The sequence below is a fragment of the Thalassophryne amazonica genome, chromosome 10 (assembly GCF_902500255.1).
Source record: "Thalassophryne amazonica chromosome 10, fThaAma1.1, whole genome shotgun sequence".
Taxonomy (NCBI): Eukaryota; Metazoa; Chordata; class Actinopteri; order Batrachoidiformes; family Batrachoididae; genus Thalassophryne; species Thalassophryne amazonica.
The window spans coordinates 60,312,488-60,328,568 of record NC_047112.1 but is presented as its reverse complement, the minus strand read 5'-3'; the positions used below and the strand labels follow the sequence as shown (position 1 = coordinate 60,328,568).

Here is a 16,081-nt window from a genome sequence, read left to right as displayed (position 1 = left end):
TTCCTGTTATTCCAGCTCTAAAGGAGGCATTTTAATATACATTCCAAATGTCTCGTAAAAAAAAGAAAATCAAACCTGAGGGCTTCTTAGTTTGTCCAGCAACATGATCTACAACTGCTCATGTTAACAAGTCAGTTCTGTTCTGGATTTTTCTGAACTGGCAGGAAATAAATTGCGCAGCAAGAAATTATTTTGTGCTGAAAATGGAAACATGTCACAGATTAATATCAATGAAAATTGAATGCTGGAAGAACAGGAAAAAAAACTCTGTAACAAAGCAGCCTGTCATGATGTGTTCATGTTTACCTCTCTCAGTAGCACAGTGAATAAGTCATGAGGCCGTGGTTTAGACTGCGTCCCTCCTTGCTGCACTCGGCCCTGAGACAGAATGAGGAAAAAAAGCATTCACCATAAAGTCCAAAACACGCAGCCGTTACCACAAACCAACATTTAGCACTAACACAGGACCAGGCAGCACATTAACCCCTTGTACAGCAAAACCAATGTCAAGAAAGTCTTTAGTTTATCTTCATTTCCTGACCACAGAGAAGGTAGTTCAGCGGGACGTGGAGTCGGGCTGTCAATATGGAGATGTGAGATCCATTCCTTTTCAAGCTACCCAGTTTCTTGAACAAATCACTTCACCTGACCATCCCAGCTGTAAATATGTACCGGCCTTGACTGGAGAAGTAACCCGCGATGGACTGGCGCCACGTCCACTGGGAGTTGTAGACACTTATCAAATTCATGCTAAGAAACCCAAGGACCAGCACCAATGGGCCTCGGGGAATAATAAGATCTGCTTCTTATTCTGTACATATCTCTGCAAGACCTACAGTAGTGTTCAGAATAATAGTAGTGCTATGTGACTAAAAAGATTAATCCAGGTTTTGAGTATATTTCTTATTGTTACATGGGAAACAAGGTACCAGTAGATTCAGTAGATTCTCATAAATCCAACAAGACCAAGCATTCATGATATCACACTCCTAAGGCTATGAAACTGGGCTATTAGTAAAAAAAAAAAGTAGAAAAAGGGGTGTTCACAATAATAGTAGCATCTGCTGTTGACGCTACAAACTCAAAACTATTATGTTCAAACTGCTTTTTTAGCAATCCTGTGAATCACTAAACTCGTCTTTAGTTGTATAACCACAGTTTTTCATGATTTCTTCACATCTGCGAGGCATTAATTTTGTTGGTTTGGAACCAAGATTTTGCTCGGTTACTAGTGTGCTTGAGGTCATTGTCTTGTTGAAACACCCATTTCAAGGGCATGTCCTCTTCAGCATAAGGCAACATGACCTCTTCAAGTATTTTGACATATCCAAACTGGTCCATCATACCTGGTATGCGATATATAGGCCCAACACCATAGTAGGAGAAACATGCCCATATCATGATGCTTGCACCACCATGCTTCACTGTCTTCACTGTGAACTGTGGCTTGAATTCAGAGTTTGGGGGTCATCACACAACTGTCTGCGGCCCTTGGACCCAAAAAGAACAATTTTAATCTCATCAGTCCACAAAATATTCCTCCATTTCTCTTTAGGCCAGTTGATGTGTTCTTTGGCAAATTGTAACCTCTTCTGCACACATCTTTTATTTAACAGAGGGACTTTGCGGGGGATTCTTACAAAAAAATTAGCTTCACACAGGCGTCTTCTAACTATCACAGCACTTACAGGTAACTCCAGACTGTCTTTGATCATCCTGGAGCTGATCAATGGGTGAGCCTTTGCCCTTCTGGTTATTCTTCTATCCATTTTGATGGTTGTTTTCCGTTTTCTTCCACACGTCTATGGTTTTTTTGTCCATTTTAAAGCATTGGAGATCATTGTAGATGAACAGCCTATATTTTTTTTAGACCTGCGTATGTTTTCCCTACTCCAATCAACTTTTTAATCAAACTACACTGTTCTTCTGAACAATGTCTTGAACATCCCATTTTCCTCAGGCTTTCAAAGAGAAAAGCATGTTCAACAGGTGCTGGCTTCATCCTTAGACAGGAAGCACCTGATTCACACCTGTTTGTTCCACAAAATTGACGAACTCACTGACTGAATGCCACACTACTATTATTGTGAACACGCCCTTTTCTACTTTTTTTTACTAATAGCCCAATTTCATAGCCTTAAGAGTGTGCATATCATGAATGCTTGGTCTTGTTGGATTTGTGAGAATCTACTGAATCTACTGGTACCTTGTTTCCCATGCAACAATAAGAAATATACTAAAAATATTTTTAGTCACATAGCACTACTATTATTCTGAACACTACCATACTTCTTTAAAACCAGTGCCTTCCTTGTATTTAAGAGCAAGGTGAAAAAAAATTAAGACAAGCCATCTAGAGCACAATGATGGATGTCCACATATCTGGTTGAAAGAAAGAAACAAAAAGGTAGAAGAAATAAATCCAATGTAGGCATCGAGGCCCATTGGTGTTGATGTTTATTCCCAGCCTCCCATCCACTAAGCACTAGCACCAGTGGTCCTCAGGGACTACAATAAAACTCACCTGAATGGTCATTGTATAACACGGATATTCTCACTCACCAGACAAAAGGGAAAGTCCCAATGTTTTTGTATAGTTTTCCATGTAATAAACACTGTACATACCAGATAATGGATTTTCACTCACATCGGACAAAATGTCCCATCCCATCACAATGTATTTCCATTTTTAAAAAACCCTCACATATATCAGACAGAGCAGTCTGGATGAGCCCAGTAACAGAGGTCTGAAATTAAGTTCAGCACCGACACTTGCCGATTTGAGGAAAGTGGGTACCGTATTTCCTTGATTAAAAGCCCAGCCATTTATTTTTTCAAACAGTGCTCAGACCGGGACCTAAAAAGGCAGGACGTAATTCAAGGCCAGCGATTATTAACAAAATGCTGCTTGCTGCCTGCACTGTAATATGGTGTTAAGTTTCACACAGATATCCCTCAGTGTGGGGAACCAAAGACAACTACACAGTAAATTTTGCAGAGTAAAATTTACTCTGCTGGGATAACATTTGGTCCCAGTCCAAACAGAGTTAAATATACTCAATCACGGTGCTAAATCAACTCTATCACAGTGTAAATTCAACTGTTATTGGAGAGAAACACTTGAATGACAAGATGGTAGAGCTGATTTCATTCTATAATAGAGTGTATTTTACTCTGTTTAGACTGGGACCAAATGTTATCCTGGCAGAGTATATTTTACTCCGCAAATAGATCAGAACATTCTGCATCCCTGCTAACCCTCTGTGTAGCCCAGTCAAAAACAACAGAGACAGCAAGGGCTGTGATTGGTCAATTTTCCACTTACACTCCTTCTTCTACCGTCATATTTTAAAAGTTTTTGCAGTGCACCCGCTGATTACATTTCAGTCATGGACCAAATAGAGGAACATCTGGCATTAAGGTCTGCAAATATGACCAATTTCACAACACAGAGTTGAAAAACTACAAAGATGCTCAAATGGCCTGCAATTCATGGAGGGTTGGAGGTTGGTGAGTGTATAAAGAAGTGGAGCTCATCGAGGGACAAATTGATCCAGAAAGCACCACTGTTCCCACCAGTGCGAAGGAGAACTTTAAATGGGTTACGCGCACGGCGATGTCATTGCATGGCCACAGAGTTATGGAGTTGTAGAAGCATAAATCAGGCTTTAGGATTTTAAGGTACCACTCTGCGGTGGATTTAGAAAAAAGACTGACTCGACCAAATGTAATCCTTTCAATGCACATAATGCGTGGGGCTTATTTAAGGGAGGCGTTTATGTTTTTCAGACGAAGTTTTAAATGAAGCAGGTCCCGATTCAAGGTCAAGCATTTAATCAAGGAAATATGTAAACCGACTTGGTGCTGGGGATTCCCCGTAGGTCATTCAGCGCCTCCTGATTGTAACTAATCCGTTACATACATATAACAAATTTTGTCTGTTTTTACATATACATATGAATTTTTGACCATTTTATACATGTAGTGGATTTCGATTATAATTGACAAAATTTGCTGGTCCACCTGAATCTATTATATGTGAGTTTTACTGAATATAGGACTTGGTCTTACCAAAGAGTAACAGAACCAGGTTGGCAGTGATGTACATTAATAAAGAAATGGGCTTATGTGTACAGTAGGTGGGGGGGGGCGCGATATTTATGTTCCCTACTAAGGGACAAGGAGAAACATCTTCAACTCTACAGAGGATGGACCAGCTTTAAAATGAGAAAATACAGTCAAAGAAAGTAGTGATGTCCCGATCCGATCACGTGATCGGAAATCGGGCCCGATCACGTGATTTCAGACTTGATCGAAATCGGATGTTGCATCCCGATCAGGAATTTGATGTAGATTTTATCCTCATTATTTTGATCAGCGCTATTTCGAGCTCATTATTGCAGATTAATGGGCCTTTCACGTGTCGGAAGCGTCAGAGGCGTCAGGAATCGGTCTAAAAAGCATTATTTTCAATGAGACGCGTTGCTTTTTAGTGGCGTCAGAAGCGTCGTGTCAAAAGCTGAGCTAAAGTGACGCTCCTGCCGCTTGTCGGCAGGCTAACGCGGTCAAAGTTCAACCCAATCCAACTTTCGATGCTCTGAGCTGTGACGCACTGTCCAATAGGAACAACACGTCGGGCCAAAACATGGAAGACTAGTGGCAGAAACCACTGATCAGTACAAAACAGAAACGTGTCACAGGACTTCTCATTTATAGAGCAGTTTTCTGAAGAAAAATCCTTGGAAATGTTTTTTGTTGTTGATGTTTGTTACCTCAAAATTTCTGATTACTGTTAAAACAAGTTTAGAACACTTGTAATTAAAATAGCTAAATCAATAAATGGTTCTTTAGAAACCTTTTATCTCTAAATTAAAACCGCCTGTTATTTCAGATTAGATAATTTCTTGTTTAACATAAGGAACCTTGGACATTTATTTTTAGACAAATAAAATAACATGGAAACTTGTACATTTTTTAAGTCTGGTAGATTATTACTTGATTGTTCAAGCTACCTCAAGGAGAAGTGCTCTGTTTAAGTGATAAATAATAAAATAAGGTGATTAAAATCAATCAATCAATCAATCAATCAATCAATTTTTTTATATAGCGCCAAATCACAACAAACAGTTGCCCCAAGGCGCTTTATATTGTAAGGCAAGGCCATACAATAATTATGTAAAACCCCAACGGTCAAAACGACCCCCTGTGAGCAAGCACTTGGCTACAGTGGGAAGGAAAAACTCCCTTTTAACAGGAAGAAACCTCCAGCAGAACCAGGCTCAGGGAGGGGCAGTCTTCTGCTGGGACTGGTTGGGGCTGAGGGAGAGAACCAGGAAAAAGACATGCTGTGGAGGGGAGCAGAGATCGATCACTAATGATTGAAAATGAAAATATTATATATTTAGCATTTGTTCATTGTTCATTCAGTTTTTTAAAGTATCGGATCGGGACTCGGTATCGGCAGATACTCAAGATCAGATGACTCGGAATCGGATCAGGGCCAAAAAAACCTAATCGGGACATCTCTAAAAGAAAGTTCTGCCCTCCAAGTACACAAAACATGCAGTGCATACTGTCATTCATTCCATTAAACTTACACACAGCTTTATTAAGGCACAGAATCACACTTGCTCACACACACACACACACACACACAAATATTTCCCAGCAACCTCGGGCACATTCCTCATGCATGCTGTTGCAACACGCCACTTGTACTTCTCTAGGTAACAGTACTGATAACATATAGTATAAATATACAGTCATCTGTCATACTGTAGAGTACAGAAACACCAGACCAGTGATTATCATGTCAGCAATAATTTATCAAAATATGCAGTGCCCAGTGAATAGATGGAAGAATTTTCAGCAGCTTCTGCACAGTCTCATCAGCTTTGATGGCCACCATATCAAACATGCAGCATTTTCTGATACTGAAAAGTTACACAAATATCAAGGTTTTAATGGCTTCATCATTCACCTCATGATTACTTCAGTACTTTCTTTAGGAAGACTAAACAAATTCAAGCTGGCCACACTTACAAAAAGTCACAATTCACACATTAATTGTTTACTGGAAATAAGGTTCCTGCTAATTTCAATGTGACTCGATGTTTGTTTGTTTGTTTGTTTTTTGGGCATACTGATCATGAACAGGGCTAGCAGGAATGGTGGCCAAGCAGTTAAGTGCACTTGTTTCTAGTGCAGAAGTATCTGTCAGGAACGGCATCTGGTGTAAAACGTGTCCCAAAATCACCATGCAGATCCACCTCAGATCTGCTGTGGTGATCCTGAAACAAGGGAGCAGCTGAAGGGACTGTGGCAGAGGTGTGGCCAAGTGGCTAAGTGCACTTGTTTCCAGTCTGGAAGGTTCCCGGTTCAAAATCCACCCCTGCTCACTCTCCATGTAATACTGCGTTTACACATAATGACGACAAGTCACGAATGCCACGACGTATACATTCTTGGGCGCTGATCATGAATGTGATGATTCGGGGCAGAGGCGCCAGGTGTCCTCAGGAAATGCTGCAACCTGTTTCCACGCGTTATGATTAATGGCATGTGTTGCTGGCGAATTATCAGGAACCATTACCTACGGTCAAGAATTATGTTCCGCGCTACTGCGCGTAACAGTGCATCGTTACGTTCTGTCGCATTGTGAATGAGGCGAATTGTCTCTACACACACATACACCCATATTCATCCAGCATCTGCTGAACAATTCAGATCGCTCCAGTTTGCTCCTCAAAATCCACAGCAGAAGAACTTTGTGACTGCATGCTTAGTTGGGCTCTGTGCCATGGAGTGGCGCAGAGAGGAGGAGAAGACTGAGAGAGCCAGATGTGTGGCTCCACACGGCTCTCGTCTGGCTTGTTTTCCCAAACATCAGGCACAGCAACAGCAGCAGCAGGTGGAACACCTGCAGGAGTGCGCTGATGAGCACTGGAACAAGACTTTTAGCCAACTTGGCATCACTGTCTTTCAGCATACTGCAGCAATGAAACTGAATGCGGTGCAGCAGGGTTTAATTGTTCTCACGTCAGATAAGAATGCTGTAACAGTCTATTAAGGATCACCACTAATCAAGACGGATCAACACACTTTGACCTCCACGACATGAGGCAAAATGAGGGTGGTGCGTGACATTCGTGAAGGTCCTTTTTGACAGCTAAAAACATGCTACACGAAAATCACAAATATCACGCACCAACACGCAGTATTAAGAAAGCTATTCAGATGTGTTAAGTCACATTAAGAATGTCAGAAATGTGTCAAGAATGATGCAAATATGACATTCGTAACGCATCCTGCCTGTGTGTAAACGCAGCATAACATGGAGTTGCGTCAGGAAGGGCATCTGGCATAAAACATGCCAAATCAACATGCAGATCCACGGTGGATCTGCTGTGGTGACCCTGTGTGAAAACAAGGGGGCAGCTGAAGGGACTTACTTTTACTCATAAACAGGGTTAAAACTGTTCCTCAATCCTGGTGCTGCGTGTCACTGCATACACCACACTGAAGAACTGGCCAGGGTTCTGTATGCCAACAACCCGGGAACACAACCAATTCATCCCCACCTCTTGAAAGTAACCATCTTCTCCAGCTGCTGGGGTCCTCAACACTGAGGCACCGACATGCTGAATCATGCACCAGAATCACGGCACATGTCAAAAATGTATCTGTGATCCCCTCAGAGTGTAAGTGATACTGAGTCTCCCTAAGTAATTGCCCATTTGAAATAAAGTCATCCAAGCAGTACTTAAGCATCCTCCGAAGAGATCTAGTACCAAAGATGTCCAGCAGGGATACAACGTTTTTGCAACCACATAGTCCTGTATTATATTCTGACTAGCCGTGTTGCCTGTGGGGATCCACGGGCTCTACATTGGGTAGTATTTATAAAATAGCTGACATTTTTCCAGGGTGGTAATAAATTAAGCAATGATTTGGAATGGCTTGTCAGTCCAGAATGTTTTTAGAACTTTAGACCTCAACAGATTTTAGAGGAAGAACTCAACCCTTTTACTTCCTGTTAATTATGCAATTTTTTAATGTTAATTTATTGTCTTAATGTATTTATAAATTGCTTAGGTTCTTGTTATCATAAACACACTATTATTATTATTATTATTATTATTATTATTATTATTATTACTTCTATTTTGACATTTGATTTTTAAATGGACCACAATGGAAATAAGTGTTGTCACTTTCTTGTGTCATCAATGTAATTTTAACAAATTTACAATTATATGCACTTACACTCACGCTTTTAATATATAGATGATTTACTGCCCCCTGCTGGAAAGGTGAGTCCAAAATGTAATTAGCAATGCTAGCTAATATTTGTAGCTTTTCCAAAACCATTAATCCTATCAGCGTTCCGTTTCAGCGCCATTCATCCTTGACCCAATACACGTAAACATACCAAACAACAAATGTCAGCTATGCTCTGTTGTCTCTGATTAAAGCTGCACACATGCACAGCTGTTTGCCTTTATCACATGCAGGTGCTTCTAACTGGAGACATAAACAGGGTGGAGATCAAACACAATAGATGTTTCACTCATGGCGTCAGCAACATGACACTGAACTCACTCATGTAATGGCAACATAACTAAAGTGACTAAACCTACAAAGTACAAAATCACAATAAATCAATAACACTAACAACACTGTTAAACTAACATGAACCACAATAACATTTAAACCCCAAAACCCCCAAACTCCCATGGTGCATTGCAGCACAACATCTACTGTTTATTGGATAGCTAAAATTGCTAAATTCTCCAAAAATATTAGTCCTATCAACGTTCCATTTTTGCAGTGTTCATCCTTGACCCAAAATACATAAGCATACCAAAGGCAATCAGCACTCCTGGTTTTTGCATGATCAAAGCCACACACACACACACGCACACACACACACGCACACACACACACACACACACACACACACACACACACACACACACGCACACACACAGACAGACAACTTGGCTAATGTAATATAGATGAGCAAGACAATCAATGTTTATTTTATTTTTTATTTTTGTATTTGATCAATAAAGTTCACCCATGACTAACTTTGAAATTTTGATACTCTGTTGCATTTGGGTATATTTCCAAAAACTACAACCCTGGTGTAGCATGGTGGCTTAGTGGTTAACACTGTTGCCTCTCAGCGAGAAGGTCATGGGTTCAATTCCACCTGTGGCCTTTCTGTATGGAGTTTGCATGTTCTCCCCGTGTTTGCGTGAGTTTCCTCCGGGTGCTCCGGTTTACTCCCACATCCAAAGACATGCGGGTTGGGTGGACTGGAATCTTTAAATTGTCCGTAGGTGTGCGTGTGGGTGTGACTGTGTTTGTTTTTCTGTTTGGGGCCCTGTGACAGACTGGCGTCCTGTCCTGGGTGTACCCCATCTCGCGCTCTATGACTGCTGGGATAGGCTCCAGCCCCCCGCAACCCTTAATTGTACTAAGTGGTTGAAGATGTGTATGTGTGTGTGTGTACAACCCTGATTGAATAATAAACTAAAAAGGGAAAAAGCATGATGGTTCAGCAATACAACTGAATCACCACTGAAGTCTTACAAATGCTAATTATTTATTGAAAGCCAAGAGTGCTTTGCAACCTTGCCCATATTCAATCAAGTTTTGCATAAGTGTACAAACATGGATTCATGGGTAAACGTTTTTAAGGATAGCTCAAATGAGTTCACTTTGGTTACTTATGCATAAAAGCTCATCTAAATATGATACAGGTAATTGTTTTTGAGGAAAGAACATTGAAAGATTGTATCCCTCATGTCGTCTGTTGTGAAAGTGTAGTGACACGGACCCACAACAGGGGGCATAAATGAACGGACAATGAAAGAGTCGAATATGAACACTTTACTGTTGTGAATGAGCACAACCACAACACAGAGGAATGTGAAATTTTGCAAACAGTCAATCACAAAGGTGACGTGTGGGCAGGCTCGAGGATAGAAGACATCTGTCCTGAGATGAACCGGAACCACATGATTTCCTCCGCCACCGAACCCGGAGAATACTGGAGCCGCCAAGTCCCGAGTCCCCAGGTGGCCACCGTCTTCGAAGGACGGATCTGGTACTGCTGGCAAGGAGCAGAGACAATAAGATATGGGTGTGTGCACACCCAGTAACAACAACGATGGAGAGTCCACCTCCACCTCTAACACACACTCGTGCAGCTCCTGTCTCAACACTTATCTGGTGGGGTAGTAAAGCGAAGCTGTCGCCGGTCACGCCAATCTCCAGATAACACTCCGCAGGAAAACAGCTGCAAAAACGAGTTCACTAAACAAAGTCAATATGACACAGATCAAGGCTGAGAACGTTACCTTAACGGGTCGACAATATCTCGGCAATGAGGTGGAGATGACGTCCGGGTTTTATGGAGTGAGATGATGAAGTATGGATGGGTGACAGCTGTCAGGAGATAATGAGTGACAGCTGTCATTCCCGGCTGTGTCCGTGGCGGCAGCGCCCTCTCGTGCCTGAAGCCCGCACTTCAGGCAGGGCGCCCTCTGGTGGTGGGCCAGCAGTACCTCCTCTTCTGGCGGCCCACACAACATAGTCGTCACCTTAGGTCACTCTGATCTCCTGCAAAAATATCTGCATGGCCAAACACTTAAGTCCAGTGGCCTCAGTACTCCGTAAGCTCGTCAGTTGTCTCCTGATCTCAAAGGCAGAAGACGCAGAGGCATAAACATCACCACCAAGATAAGTGAGTGTCCCTACAAATTCAACAGTTTCACCCCATAAAGGAACACGCCTGATGGCCAAGTCCAGGAAGCGACTAAAATCCAGAGAGTTGCAAACCCAGACACTCTGGCTCCCCACTCCTGTTACAAAGTACTCACCAAAATATGACTAAACACACTCAAAGTTACTGCCAAGTCACAAGATATGTCTCAAGTCAACAGCCACCTAATGACACGGAGCTTGACTTCCGTGACACATACTTGAATGAATTATGAATTTGCCACATTTATGGGTGAGTGGACTATAGTTTTTTCTGACAATGCAGGAAATCAAATACAAAGTGCAAATAATAATAATAACAATATTGAGAAGGGGAGGGGATTCAGAGCCCATGTGTTTTCTGCTCCATGCAGAGAGAGAAGCTGCATTCCTCCTCCGCTTCACCAGCTGACATCCACACTGACGACTTTCACACATTCACACATAAACATGCACATGCGTACACATTGGTGTGTGCCCTCGCTCGAGCGTAAACAAGTGAAAATTCAGCAAAAAATATCCATAATCACATTGTTCACTCACACACCACAAAATAAACACAAGAGCAAGATTGCAAAGTGTGCACAAACAAGTGAATTTAGACACAAGAAAATGAACATTCTACAGTCTGCATTTAATTACACACCTACACACAGCACACTCACATAAACCGACAAAGACGGCTCACAGCGCCTAGTTTTAGTAAACGATCCATGAATGCTTTTCAGTATCTCACAAATAAAAAGGGAAATTTCCCATCAATGGGATATACAGGCTTAGAAGAGGTTAAAGCAGCTTTGTACTTCTGGATTTCTCTCTGATAGAAACCCAACAACATTCATACCAGTATTTTGTGGCAGACATTGACAGAAAGCATCATCAACAAGTCGGACAACATTTTTACCTTAACTATAGAAAAGACTTGTCCTGCATGGTGGCTAAAGTAGTGAGGCAAAACAAGTCACATGATCACTAATGGCATGGCATCCATATTAATTAATATACATATAAATGAATTTAATTTTAATTACAACAATCAAATAAAAGCTAATAAGATAAAAAACAGTTGGTGATCCATTGATTTTATCTAAATATCTACAATTTTCATGTGTGCTATACATTATTTGATCAGTAGGTGTCAGTAAACTCTACTGAGCTGTTTAATAAGGCTTCAAAAGTAATGAAGCTTTTGGTGAAGTAACTGGCTGTGAGGCTTGTTGAGGTGTCAAATCCCCCTTATTCTTTATTGTATGTTCTTCGCCAGTGAAGCAAACTTGTGAGCTAGTTCTGGCGGACAGCTCGAGCTGTGTGCTACATACACACTAACATGCCTCATTCAAATAATTACCACATATGTCCTACTAAGGCACACAATTTAAATGATCCTCTAAAACACTGTCAAATTTGGCGGGTTATTTAAGATGCACCAATTTCCTAGCTCCCCTCTGCTCCGACTGCCACATCACTGCTGTTGTTTTGCACCACAAAATCCACCTGTGGGCTCCGATGTGTGTCTAATCATCACTCCCTCGCTCCTCAAGCAAGCACCAGAGGGGAGTGATGTGAACGGAGACAATGTACAAAAGTCCAAATTATATGCTGCTGTTGCAATAAATATTCTTCTTCTACGTGAACTGTCTGATTGAAATAAATGTTCAGGCCAAAATCAATCAGCAATTTCAAATGTGCATAACTGTGTTCCTCTCATTTTTCCACTGGAGGACCATCCCGAAAATTCCTGAAGAAAGCTAAACATAAAGTCAGCTTGTCTGGAGATGAGAAATAAGGGTGTTGAGTTCCATGATAAAGATGCAGAAAAAATAAAGAACTTGACCATTTTAAACTATATATTTGTGTTGGTCAGACTCAGACAATGCCACCATGTGTCCCTGTTGTCCAACTGCTTTTGTATTTATCCTGGACAATCAGGACAAATATCCAACCCTGTATAGTGAGCATCACTATAAAACAAGCCTCAAACACTGACCATTAGCAGCAACAGTGATCACAAAATGATCTGCTCAAACTTTTAAGGTTTTATTGCAGGGCAGGTCCAGGTTCTGTGAATATGAATACTAATGCACTTTTTTGCGACAGAAAAACTTATTCTGAAATTTCCTCAACTGTGCCTCTCTATTCCACAGCACAGCGTGGACACGTTATGTAGTGCTGGTTTGAGGCTCTGGGCCATGGTTTGAAACAGTGACCTCATCTCCACCACCACCTTCTTCCCGAATAGAGAATCCAGAGAAAGAACGAGGGGCTGACAGAGGAGGAAGGGAGCGAGCACCAAACGCCCTCTGTGACACAGAAACTCCAACTCCGACTGCTTTACATGAGAAAAAGGCCTTTCACAAATCTGGACACATGACACATGAAAGAACAGAAACAGATTTTTAAAGAAAATAATAAAACACGGGAGTATTTTCTTGGACACTGTCCACACCACAGTTTAAACAAGAATGCACTGGTTCTACAAGTCGACCCTTAAATGCAGCCACGTGTGCCCCAAATAACCCCTAATTATGCTGATTACTCATTCAAACCCTGATATAAACAAATTTCAGCATCATCTAAAAATATTAATTGCATAGTTTAGTGGTTCTCTTCATATTTATTCTCAAGTCTATTAAAGTCTAGGTCCGTTTCCACCACCAGAACTTAACCTACTTCTCAGATGTTGCAAACGTTTACATGTACGGCTCAGTAATTGTCCTGTTATGTCTCCCTTGCATAGAAGACACCCCTGGCTCCTGCAGCTACATGTAATGAGGTAATAATTCAGACACAACATAAATTCCAAGCATGCGAGAAAACAACAATTATCACGGCGAAGGGAACCAAAATGAGTGTTGCTTTCCAGTTTACTGTGCTCACCTATTTGTCAAATTGGTAGATTCTTCTGCTCTTGCTCTTTTTTCAAGTCCAGCTTGGTACTTGTTGAGTTAACCGATCAGTGTCCAGCATTGCCCAACGGTTTTTCATGGTCACTCAGAAGTACCTACCCTGCAACAGGGTATGTGTGTCACACCTGATTAAATAAAATTGCCTGTTATAGTCGGTCCCTGTAGTGGAGACACGCGTAAAGGTGTTGAAACCCGTAAAATGACTTCCTGCAGTGGATAGTGGCTTAATTTCAGTGTTAAACCTTGTTCTCACTTTCACAGACGTGAATCCCAGAAGGTCACAGTTTGTAACAGTGGCCGATGCGTGAAGACCACAGTCGCTCGTGAATGTGATGAAGCACACAGTGTGAAGAAGTAACGCATGGAGCGGTGTGATGATGTAATGTGGTGGACTTTTACCATGTAATTTGTGTAAAAACAACCATAGCATAACAGTAGACACATAGGATAAATTTAACACAACCACACCACTTCTGGAAAACCTCCCTGTGATGGTGCAGCATCATAGGGAGGTTATGAGCTCCATGGAAATGCAAGAGACTATTGAAGTATGTCAAAGTTTGCAAAGGAAAAATGTTATTTCACATCTTGACAATTCAGCCACAGTTAAAACAAGACCACGGCACAATTACAAAATGTTCTGGTCCACTACTGACACCCTCCCCAGACTCTCTAAGACCTTCTGTGATACATATCTGCAAAAGTGAAAATGGGGCCTTTAGATCAGTGATTCTCAACCGGGGTGCCGCGGCACCCTAGGGTGCCGTGATCGATCGTCAGGGGTGCCGTGGGTATTTTTCATATTCGCGATTACCGTGAATTATTTATTTTATCCATAAAGCATAAAACGACTCAGCCTCGCGTGCTGCAGCCTCGCTCTCGTCTTAAGGCGGGACAATAACAAGGAGGCTGACGGCCGATTAAAACAGTGCCGTCTCCTTCAAAAGCCGTCTAAAATGCGGAGCTGTTAGTGTGTGTGTCTGTGCCTGTGTGTGTGTGCGCGCGCGCGGAGTTAACAGGCTGCAGACTGCGAGGGAGGGGGTGGGTGAGGGAGATTCCTGAATGCAGGCGCGACACGTTCAGTGCACAGCGAGCGCGGAGCAGAGAGAGGATTTTAACCCGAGTGAACGTTAACAAAACGGAAACATCAAGCTGCCTTTACTTCTCTCTGAACTTTCTCTAAAGGTGTGATTCTGCCGTTACCGTCCTGTTCACACCATGTGCGCGTCGTATGCTGAATTTATGAGATCATGAGATGAAATAAATGGTCAAACATATTTAAAAAATGAGAATATATGAATGAACTGAGCCACAAAAAAAAAACAATGTTCAGACGCAGAGATCACAAAAAGCAGGTGAGAACTCTGAACTTTAACAGCTGTTATTTTCCAAAGGTATTTATTTGTTCAATCTTGAGCTTAATGCAGTGTTTAAGCACAAAACGTGACTGATGAGGAGAAACAATTTCAGAAATGCAACAGAAACAACCACAAATCAGAAAAAGTTGGGACTGTATGTAAAATGAAGATAAAAATAAAAATGTTGCACCATTCCCAGTTTCTCCACTCACAGAAGCCAAACGTTCTTCCAGAGTTGTGTAATTATACTACAATAGTAGAATATAAAGAAGGGGGAAAAAAAAATAGACAATATATTCGTCAATCGCAATTATTTGTCTGACAATTAATCGTCTCCAGAAATTCGTAATCGTGACAGCCCTACTTGAGATCAGAGCGCAAAATGCTTGAGGATTTTCGAAATGCGGTGTTTTCTGTATCGATTTTCTATTGCGATAATTGGGTTTTGTGCAAAACCAGAGGTAATAGAATTATAATATTATTTTGGTTGGTGGTGTGCCGCAGGATTTTGTAAATATAAAAAGGATGCCGCGGCTCAAAAAAGGTTGAAAATCACTGCTTTAGATCAGTCAACCATCATAAGCGATGACCAGCTAAAGAGCCTTTATCTCTGAGTCGCACCTGAATCCAAGTGGGCACTTTTAGCCCAAACACACACATTCGGGAATCTCTGCTGTGAGATAAATATGCTGTTTCCTGAAGGGAAAACTCGTGCAGTAAACCTAGCATCATTACTCACACACATGACGCCACCACGGCCCAGCAGGAGACCACCCATTGTCTCCTAGTAGGAAGTGGGGTGGGGGAGGTTTATGGGGAAGCCAACTGGGGCATCCTGAAAGCTGCTTCCTGAGGGCAGGAGGAAACCAAGAGAAGAACACAAGCAAAACTGAGAGCTGAACAAACAGAGCCGCTGTGACCTGAACGCCTGCAGATAACAAGAATAAATCACATGATGCGCTACACTAAACGGACAACAGGGTTAATGTGCGCCACAGTATTTATGTTAACTGTTTATGTGCACAATAAATCACATTCTCACCTCTG

The 16,081-nt window shown here is 41.7% G+C and overlaps 1 protein-coding gene across 2 annotated transcripts in view; it reads right to left on the bottom strand.

The window, feature by feature from the left end:
- Positions 1-16,081, bottom strand: part of kank3 (KN motif and ankyrin repeat domains 3) — an 88,108-nt gene that overhangs the window by 46,045 nt on the left and 25,982 nt on the right. Inside the window, exon 2 of one of the 2 annotated variants that reach the window (XM_034180085.1) lies at positions 307-378. The gene's annotated coding sequence lies outside the window, so the exon portion shown is untranslated. The remainder of the gene's footprint in view (positions 1-306; positions 379-16,081) is intronic. The other variant, XM_034180084.1, reaches the window with a different exon arrangement.